Source organism: Dromaius novaehollandiae, chromosome 4 (assembly GCF_036370855.1).
Source record: "Dromaius novaehollandiae isolate bDroNov1 chromosome 4, bDroNov1.hap1, whole genome shotgun sequence".
In the NCBI taxonomy this organism is placed as follows: domain Eukaryota; kingdom Metazoa; phylum Chordata; class Aves; order Casuariiformes; family Dromaiidae; genus Dromaius; species Dromaius novaehollandiae.
This window is the reverse complement of record NC_088101.1, coordinates 81,940,228-81,950,607: the sequence shown is the minus strand read 5'-3', so window position 1 is coordinate 81,950,607 and position 10,380 is coordinate 81,940,228.

Sequence of the window (10,380 nt, the reverse complement as noted above, 5' to 3'; positions counted from 1 at the left end):
GAGGTCTGTCTCTGAGGACAACAGCAATGCCACCATCTCAGGACAACGGTGAGCATCCAGACAGCTCTTCAGAAGTTAGGCAGCTGGGCAAGGGGCTGCCACACTTCGATATGCACTGTGTCCTTTGCTGGAGGTCCCCTTGAGGTAGCACTGGTCAGAACTCTTTGGGATCCCCTCCAGCCTCCCGGAGATGCTGACTTTGGACACATCTCTGGAAATCTTGGTCCTTGTGCACCCACATCAAAGAATTAGGAAGTAGTGAAGCAGCAGAGCAGACAGGGTGGGGAGAGAGTTAAAGAGTGAGAAGACAGTAGAAAACAGCAAGCAATTTCTGCTGTCTGGGAAGCAAGGGAAGAGGTGTAATGGTCAGAAACACAGTCCCAGGGAATGGTGGTTGGCACTGGAGAGCTGCCCAAATCAGAGTTTCTCTCCAGGTTTTAACTCCATCCTTGCAGCGTAACAGACAGGTCAAAGCCTGCTTTAAAGTGAAACCCAGGCTGTAACCTATACGCCCAGGCAGGCGTAGGGCCAGGTTCACACCATGAATTAACCCAGGCTCGCAGAGCTTGTGTGTGGACAGTCGGGGCTGAAAGCCTTGGTGAAGGAGTCAGAGCTGCGTGGGAAGCACTCTCCTCGGGAAAGGGGCCAGCAGCAGAAAGGCTGTGGTGCGAGACGGACACTGGCACCGGGAGAAAAAGAGAGCTCAAAACAGGAGGCAAGAGGAGCGGGAGCGATAGGAAACACGGGACCGAGGGAAAGCAGGGGAGTGGTGAGGGGGACGGAGGCACAGTGGGAAAGTGCGGGGCAGAATGAATAATGGGCAAGAATGTAGCCAGGAACTGGATGATTTAGATGACAAATGACAAAGGCAGCTAAAGACAGGAGGAAGCAGCGGGTCCAGGTACGAGCTGCAGGAAAAGGAAAGCAAAGCAAAGCAGGGGCTGACCTGGGAGGCTGACGAACATGTTTGTGCCCTTTGAATGCAACAAGTCACAGCCCAGGATCCTGACACTGGTTTGTTTGGGGAGCTGAGGGTGGTGTTTTTCCCTTGGGAGAGGGGTCCGAGCTGGGGTTTTCTGCACCAGTAAGGATTGAAGATAAACTGAGCGATGAGCTCAGTGTAAGGGACAGTCCTGGCTCAGCATCCCCAAAACTGCTGTGAATTGGATAGAAAAACACTTAGGGAAAGTTGAATATATGGCTAAAATCTGCCCCTTCTGTCACTGTCAGGGACTACAACAAAGTCTGTTTAACCTCAGGTGAGAAGTAGGTAAAATTGGGTAAAATTCTGTTGCCTTAACAGAGGTGTCAGGATGCCCTCAAACACCCCCAACCTCTAAGTACCGCTCCAGAAGAGCCCCAGTCTCCTGTGGACAATGTCATATAAGCTCACCCATAAGGCTGTCTCGCATACCCCCACACATCTCGACCCCAGGTGCCCGCCCATGGCTGACCAGACTGGGCCCTTGGAGCCTGGAGGGATGCTAGAGAGAGAACCAGCTCATATGGTCCACAAAACCTACCATAGAGACTTCCCCAAAGTTAGGGATTCACACCCCAGTTCTGAGTCCAAACCTACAGCACATTTAGAATAACTCCACAGTCCAAACAGGGAATGTGTTCCCTGCCCGTTCCTGAGCAGCAAGCTTGCTCCCATGCTCAGCTATAACAACAGTTATTTCCAAACGGCTCTTGTACAGGCAAGACACAAAGCACTTAAGCAAAGCAAAAATTCATGCATGCGATACTCATAAATCCTCACAAGATTGCAACTCAGTCCGTGGGTCAGAGGGGTCACATTTCCATGCGTCGTAAATCAGCATCACTGCATTCAAATGAACACAGTTACACTGATTTACACCTGCTGGAGAAATGGACCCAAGAAACTTGACACGATAGCTATTTCATCTGTCATGACTTCACTTTGCAAAACAGGTAGTAAGTCGGTTTATTGAGCAAAATGTGCAGATGCAATATAATAAGGCACTTCCATGCCTGCAAGAAACACCTGTCAGAAAGATTTTAGTAAAGACAGCATTGCAAAAGGGTCTTACTGTTGGGCAGCAAATGTTCCCATTTAGTCTGTGAAGAAGAGCTGCATTTAATTCTGGTGCACCAGTTTTCCTGTTAAACCAGACTCCTAGGAAAGACTAATGCGGAAGAAGATGCAATCAAGGCAAGCCAGTGGAAAGATAACCCATCAATTACCCACTGGCTTGGGATATTCCTTCAAAGGGCCATTCAATTAGACATCTGATTTGCATGTCTTTCCCATTTGCTGTAGGTACTCATTAGAAGCATTTAAATACAACCCTGACTGCAGCCCCACAAAGCCTTGGGTGGATGCTTTCAAGAACCTCATTTTCGTTTATCAGAGTTGTCAGAAGTTGCAATTACTGTAGAGCATGAAACAAAGTGCTTTATCGCCCCTTTGAATCTGCTGGGATTAACATCTCCCCCTTGCAAAAATAAGTGTCTTTGCAGTCATTAAAGATCCCGAAGATCAAGATCTCTTCTTTCAAGTCCCATCAGAAAGACAAGCACCATGACCCCCAAACGCTGGCCTGATGTGCAGCTCAGCTCAACAGCACCATCTTTCCCTCATCTTTCTGATAACTTGCGACCAAGTAATTGGTTCCCACTCTGGTCCATGTCTACCCATACCCTGATGAAGACTAGGCCAGAGACAGCTGATTTCCCTTCAGCGAGAGAGTGGGGCTGGTTCCTGCCTGCCTTGAGCTCCAGTATCTTGGGGTTTTGGCAATGGGGAGGGGACTGACCTGCGGTCCCTGCGCAACAGGTCCAGCGTGTCCTGCTCCCTCCCTGCCCTTTGCTGCCCTGTCCAAGCTCCCACCTCACGCTCTCCCTCCCAGCTTTTATATCTGAGCTGCTATTTCGACATCGTCTGAGCTGAATTTGGACAGGAGTTGAACTCAGGCCCCAGTCAGCAGAAGCCAGGCTCTCGGCAGAGACGGGAGATGGGTCTGCAGCACATGTGGGGTGAGGCCATGCAGAGTTTCGCCAGCGTGGTGGGACAGCTGGTGCGTGTGAAGTGGGATGGTGGGTTTCCCCGGGAGGTGTAGCCCTGCGGGTGGATTCTCGGGTATCTAATAAGAAGCACGCACCCATTGAAGTCTCCCTGCTTTCATGCGGTCTCGCTCCCATGCGGGTGCTGATCTCCAGAGGTCAAATTCACCTGGAAACTGCCCAGGAGTCTATTTTCATGAAAGACGTAGGAACCAAATGTCCTGAAGACTGTTTTCCCCATGCCAGATTTGGCTGAATTTGGCCCAAAGCTTCAACGATTGTTGTGGAATGAGAGGATTGAGAGGTGATAGACCCTTAGGAAAATAGCTAAAAAACCACCCCTCCCTTTCTCCTTCCCCCCCTTGGCATAGCAACACAAGCAAAAGCGGTGTAGACACAGCTGTACCCACACGCGAGGGCTTTGGTCAGCGCGGCGCGCGTTATCGTGGGAGGCGGTGGAGCGAAACACGCTCTGGCAGGAGAAATTCTTGCAGTATCGGCCCAGCCTTGGTCAGTACTTGTCCTGAGCTTGCACGCAGCCAGCCCGGAGCTCTGCGAGGAGGACTTCACAGCCCTGCCTGTGCCAGGCCAGCAGACACCAGCTGCATGGGGCAAAGAGCTGCGGACCCTCCCAGAGCACGGTGGCAGAGCCGTGCCCCTCTGCGGGCAGAGCCCGTGCCCCTGTACTGCCCTTCACGCTGCCCTCATGCACCAGTGCCCCACACGCAAGCCGGAAAGCAGACAGTGCTTTAAAAGACACGAAAACATGTTGCCCCATCCCGTCTTTTGATTCCTGCTTGGATGTTCTTCTACAAGGCGTAAAGGTAGTGTCTCTAATGAGATTACATATTATAGTCGGTCAGGAGCTGTTAAAAGGCTGTTTCTAATGGGATTAAAATGTATAGTACCCGGTTACGGCCGTAATTGCATTACACCCGTAAGCAGAGGCTGCAGTGTAAACTGCAGGCAGGTCGGGGATCCGGGGCACGCCGCTTCGCTTCTGAATCTGCCGAGCTCCTTCCCTGTTTTTCCTTTTTCCTCCGTCTTGGATGGAGAACAAAGAGGGAGAAGATTTTGCAGAGTGTCAGGAAGTGACTGGAGGCTAATCCCTCCACCGCCACTCCCCAGCACCAGGGGGAAGTAACCGAGATCAGCCAAATTGGCATATCAAAAGCCTTCTAATTATGTCACTGGGGGCTTGAGCCAATTCCTAACATTCTTATTCATGGAGTTTCCAGCTCAAGAAAACCCTGCTTAATCCCAGCTGCTGCTTTTGCAGCAGGTAATGTCATGGATGGGTTTCTCTTTGTCTGTGGGGCGCTCGCCCCTGCGGGGCTCTGGGCATGGTGGCCCCGGTCACCGGCTCCAGCTCAGCGGCCCCCGCTGGCAGCACATCCTCCGGTCCCCAAAACCGCAGGGTTTTGTCAGCCTAGATGCTTTGTGTCCCGACGGAGCAAGCAAAAGAGCAAGTTACGTGCCCACGGCTGCCGAGCAGTGAGTGGAGGAGGCAGGATGAGGCCCCCGGCCCCCGGGCAGCCAAGGTCGGTCCTACCTGCTCGGCCACACGCCTCCCTTTTAGCAGGAACAGGGCAGCTGGCTTGAAGGGCACGAGTTTAAAGCAGTAATAACACTCGGTCCGTAGGCAGCACTTTTCATCTGCAGTCTCCAATCTCTCGACAAATATTGCTCACAGTAGCAAAGATCTGAAAAGAACAAAGGAACTGGGTCCGTGCCCATCTCACTCCTTTGTAATATGCAAAGAAGGCCAGAAGTCACTTTGTTCATGCTAGATTTTTTTTTCAAGGTATTAAAAATGCAGATCTTTATTGCTCAAGAGAAAACAGTGCATTCATATCACGAAGCAGATACTGAACAGGTGACACTTGAGTAAACAGGGAAGTGATTTGTACTCAAGCTATTTAAATTGCCGCCTTTTGTGCCTTTCTGTTGTTGTTGTTACAACTCAAGAGCCTGCAAAACACTTGGGAGAAAAGATACTTCTGTTAAAACAGCAGCACGTCGCCGCTATGGGAGCTGAGATGCCACCGTCCCGTCTGAGCCTTTCAGGCCCTTCTCCGCAGCAGCTCAGGGCATCAGACGCTCTCTGACGCCTGCATGTGGTGCACGCGGCCAGGGAAGACACAGTTCCTTTAAAAAACCCTAAGTGCCCGTTACCTTTGCCGCCTCTGCAAGGCTGGGCAGCAAAACTCAGGCACAGTAGGTTTATTTTGCTATAAAGCATCTTCTTCTGGAGAACCCCGCTGCCTTTTAAGGCTTTCTCGGAGGGAGAAGCAAACCCGGTTGTGTTGCACAGAGGGCAGGCAGTGAAGCGCAGTGATTTCTCGCAGTGACGGCGCAGCGCATCAGCTCGCACGGGACCAGCGCCCGACCCTGCCAGCTCCTTGGATGATTGCCTGGCCCCGCGACTACCCGAAGATGCTCCCGCCTCTGAGGCCAGCCTCTCTTAATCCTCCCCGAGACACTTCCCTGGGAAACAAATCTCCCAGGCTCCAGCGCTGCCCTGCAGCCTGTGCTCCCGGAGCAGCGCGGGACCGCTAGCCTGCCGGGAGGAGAGCCGTGGCTCACGTGGCCTCTCTCTTCTCGGGGCTCCTGCTGCCCTTGCTGGGCACCAAACAGCAAGCCAAAGCTCTCCCGTCTGACCAAGGCCAGGCAAAAATCTGGCACCCGCTCGCTGCCCTGTGCTCAACCAAAGGGGCTCAGTTTGGGCAAACGTGCTGAGCGGGACGTAGTCCTGAGACAGCTCTTTGGGGATGCACAAAGCGCAACGGGGGTGCAGGGCATCGGCAGGGCACGGCGTTTGTGCTGGGATGGTCCACGTCCGACGTCGGGCAGTGAGGGGCCGGAGAGGAGCCTCCTAGTCTGTGGGAGCAGCGATGGGGAGGGGATCGACTGCATTGCCTGGGCCTTTCTGGGGGAAACGCGTGGGGCTGGTGCTCTCCCAGACCTGCAGGGAAGACGGGCACACAAAGGAGAGCACTAACCATGGCACCACAGGACTGGATTTGTCCGGTCCTGATTTTTTTCCAGTTGATACTGGCTGCTTTTCTAGCTCAAGTTCTGGGGATGAATAGAGTAAATGAGAAAAGCACCCTGTCCTGCACCTCACAGCCGGCGAGAGGAGAGGACGCAATGCTCCCACCAGCCCCAGATCCCCTCGGGGCCTTACCGTGGGGATGCTCCAGCCAGGACCAGGCCCCCACAGCACTGGGGACACTGGGGGAAAGAGCCCTTTGCTCAGGTGCTGCCCAGCTAACAGATGCGACAGGGTTGAGAGACCAAAAAGGCAAAGGCAGCCACACACTGGGCACCACAGCACCAAGCCGTGCTGTCAGCCCATCTGTCCGTCTGTCCTCTGGACAGCGGTCCCTGTCCCAGGGCAAGCTGGCGGGGGGGAACACACATTTCCCAATCCGGGAATCAATCAGCAGTACGACCAAGCTCAAACCGGAGACACTAAGGACAGGGACTTTTCTGCCTCTCCCACTGCTGGACCCAGGTGATGTGGAGCAGAGCCGGGGGCGGGAGAGCCCATTCCCTGCGGGATGCGAACGGGTAGAGCTGGGAGCAAGGTGGGGGGCGACACTGCCCCATCCCCTGCCCAGGGCTCACCTCCCCCAGCTCCAGCATCACCTGCCTGTTTACATGGGAGCTTTGAAAGCTGTTACCTCCAAATCTTTTTATACCCAGGTCTAATCTAGATATTGTTAATGATATTTACCTTCAAGACGCTCACCTTAGATTGGCTTTTCAACATCTAAATTAAGCGTTCCATCCCAGGCTTTGATATCATGACGGCACTTCAGCTACCTTTGATCATATCTACTAAGTATTCCCATTAGTAATCAACATTACTTACTTAAAATAAACACATGTTTTCTTGAAGCTTTGTGGTTACACTTAATCAGCCGCAAAAATTCCCCTTAAGACGGTTTGTATCATTCAAGGGCATTTACGTCCATCACCCTGTAAACAGTTGTTGTTTTCTGTGTGCTCTCCAAAAGGCCGTGGATTCAGCTGTCTGCTGAGATCTGACTTTTCATTAAAAGGATTTTTTATCTGTAACATCCCCACTGCCTAAACCACTGTTCGATATGGCAGTGTAAACTGGATCGGGGGGAGGATTAGGAGGTTACTGGGAGCAAACTCCGCCGTTCCCGTGCTGGCCTGTCCTCTTCTGCGGAGCATAGGAAACGGCTCCGCTTGCGCTGAACCTGACCCCTGGCTTCCCAGCAGCGGCTAAACCACCCCGGTAATCGCAGCCCTCGTCAGAGAGATAACTGGTATTGCTCTGAGTGGGAGGCAGGTGATGCCAGGGCTGTACGGCACCTGGCACCGTCAGCTTTAGGCACCCCAGAGACTGCAGTAATAGGTCCCTCTGGCAGGCAAAAAATGGCGAGAACCTTTCGCTTTTCAGGCAAGTTGTGTGTGAGTCCACCACAAAGTGGTTCAGCTGCGCTGCGGAGAACTGGCTGTTACTGCTGCACCAGCAGCACCGGGGGCAAAGAAGTCCTTGCTCGGGGTCCCACATCCCTCCTCTCCACTCAACGTTACTGATGAGCAGCTTTGCGTGCGAGCAGCCTGGACATCACCAGGAGAGGCAAATAACTGTGTTTCTCCTTTCCCTGGCTCTGAATGTGCCCCCGTGCCCCTTTCACCACCCTTTCTTCTCTCCTGCTCTTGCTTTCCCCCTCATCCTCCCCCCACCAGGGCTGCCATCCACACCCCCCGCGTGGTTGAGGTGGTCTCAGTGGTGCAGCACTAAGGAAGCAGCAAGGGTCGGTTTTGCCGTCTTTTCCCCCAGCCAGCAGAGGCAAAAAGGCTGGTGCAACATTCATCAGCGCCGCCCAGGCTGCTTCCGAGGGGAGCAAAGGCTTCAGAGTTTCCCCAGGGTCCCCCATCCACACGGCCCTGGAGGCAGCACCGGTGGTGCCCCCCCACACCAGCCCACGGGGGGTGCGAGGTGGCAAAAGCCCCTGGAGACGGGTGGTGACACTGGGCTCCCACTGCGACTTATCTGGCCCATCTGTCTCCAGCGGGAGAGGACCACGCCGCCTACCAGCCCGGCGGGCCCAGAGGGATTAGGGATACAAAACCCCCTGCCAGGAAAGAATGGGAGGGATTTTGCAGTGTCTAAATCTTTCCTGCAGCTGATAACGCTTCCTCCGGCTTCGCTCGTCCCCTCCAGCCTCCCCCCTCCGCCCTTTGATGTCAACTGGAGGCACCGGGTCTAAAACAGCCACTGCTGTTGATTAGACCTAATTAGTCCCTAATGCCTTCTTAAATCCCGTTTAAAAAGGGAGCCATTCAGTACACCCAGGGCTGAGACAACCATGGCTGAAGGCAACATTAAGAGGTCCACAATCAAAAGGAGAGAGTGCTCACCAGGTAATTCAAGACGGCCAGGATGCTTGTGGTGGGTACTAGCTCTCCTGCCTGGGAGCATCCCCCCACCACTGCTGAGGAGGACCCAGAACCGTGGCTTTTCCTTCCCAAGCTGAGGAGACCCTTCTCAGCACTGATCCTCAGCATGCACCCCACAGAGCTCCCCTTTTTGTACCACCCACCGGTGAAAAGTCTGGGATGCTGCCTGAGAAGGAGTAGGTCCGAGATGACCAACGCTGAGCACCTCTTGGACTACTGACACGCTGGCAGAAACGGTGTGAAATCAGTATGGACATTCCTCTCCCTGCCTTTGCAAGCAGCTGATTTCAACCTCTCTGAGTGCCTTAGACCTTCCCCAGCAATAGTCCCCCTTCGAGCGAATTTAAGTCTAGTGGCAATAGCACTGTTTTGCATAGAAACAGTCTGTTGACACTGGGACCTCGCTGGCTAGATATCCCTGCCAGAGAGGTAATGATCGCAGCACCAGCTAGCACGCCCCAGTCCCTTTAGGGCCAGCTGCCAAGGCTCATGGGCCCTAGTTAAATCTCTGGTGTCACCCACAGAGCAACCCATCACCTGTGGAGGTGAGCAAAGACTGTCACTCTCGCCTTTTCCTACGGGGAGCCAAGCCTCTGCCTGCGCAAGTCTTGACCACGCTGACTCCAGCTCTATGGCCCCAGGCCAGACTGCGGGCAAAGAGATCCGAGTCAGTCCCTGATCCTTTCCGGGTGGAGTCACGTCAGGCGAGTACCTGGCACTGGAGGCTGTCCATTCCTCTTCCGTGAAAAGATGGGGGCAGGAACGAACAGTTGAGCGAGGAGGAAAGGGGATGAAGGCTCTGACAGTCTGGGAGTCAGGGTAGACTCTCAATAGCAACATTTCTCTAACCAGATGTCTTTTTTGGCAAGGAATTATGCCAGCAGACTTGAGGAATTGATAACCTTTGGGGGTCATGATGGGGAGAGGAGAGTGTCACACCTTCACCCAGCTGACGTCCCACCAGCACAAGACGTGTGACCACAGCCAGGCCTGAGAGATTAGGGCTTTGTTTAGGAAGACACAACAGGAATGAAGTCTCGTTTATGACATGCTTCAGTACCATTAACCTCAGTGGCACCTTGCCTCTCCTTCCAGTCCCTCCATACCCATCCCTTCTCCTTCGTGAGCTGGGAATGAGATATGCCCCAGCCGGGGCCTTTGCCTCAGCCACACGACCAACCTCCCGCCTTTAGGTCCAACTTTCTCTAGAAACCGGGCCTGCATCCAAATTAATTTTCTGTAGGTGTTGTTGGAGTGATTAGATCTGCAAATCAACATAGCCACAAACTGAATAATGCACCAGCGCCTAGTGTTGTTGGGGCAAGGCCCTAAGTTCCTCGTCAAGTTCAGTCCTGCAGAGCCTGTAACTAATGATTTTTCTCCCTTGGCTGGGAGTCAGCACTGTATCTCTCATGCACCCACAAACATTGTACGTGTGCCTCGTTAGCATAAAGCGATCTGCAGATAAAGGGAAGGAGAGCACAGCACAGGCGCTGGGACACTCACTTGGCATCTCATACTCAGCCCACAGCAGGGAGAAGACACTGAGAACCAGGGTTGCATCAGGAGAAACATCCCACCACCTGCATCTGTTAACGTTGGGCCATTTTCTTTTCTCTCTTCCTGGAAAGTTCTGAAGATCTTTTTTTTGTCCTGTTATTAGGGGCTGGCCCAGAGCCTGCTGATGTCAATGGAAAGCCAAAGAGGAGCTCAGTATTGCAGAGCAGAGCCTTTTTGAACACATGTGAGTTGCTGTTTCTGTGACAGGTCCCAGATGTGGATAGAGTTGCCCTGGCCTTGGTGGCAAGGGAGCTGAGGATGATCAGCTGCTCCCAAAAACTCACCAAGCTTCACCTGGCTGCATGCACAGAGAGGAAACATGAGGGAGAACCCCATGTGAGATGTCATCTC